The sequence below is a fragment of the Lampetra planeri genome, chromosome 82, assembly GCF_965212315.1.
Source record: "Lampetra planeri chromosome 82, kcLamPlan1.2.h2, whole genome shotgun sequence".
Classification (NCBI taxonomy): domain Eukaryota; kingdom Metazoa; phylum Chordata; class Hyperoartia; order Petromyzontiformes; family Petromyzontidae; genus Lampetra; species Lampetra planeri.
In genome coordinates, this window is record NC_136186.1 from 4,769,435 (window position 1) to 4,769,733 (window position 299).

Genomic DNA, 299 nt, shown 5'->3' on the forward strand with positions numbered 1-299 from the left:
TCGATTGCTTTGCGCGATCTAAAGAATCGAATCTTGACGCGCGAGCGTAAGTTTATTTTCCACCGCGCGTTGGGTTTTATTAAAATTTATAAAAAAGAATAAAAATGTGTATTAATTTTATGAATAAGATGAAAATTTCATTTGTATATGTTATGTTTTTAAGTTTTTTGAGAAGTTTTTCAATAAATGTTTCCCCCGGGCAACGTCGGGTGCTTCCCGCTAGTACCTAATAAATTAAACTGAAAATATCAACTGGCGGTTAATTAACATAATTTATTCATAACTACCGTCGCTCGTTC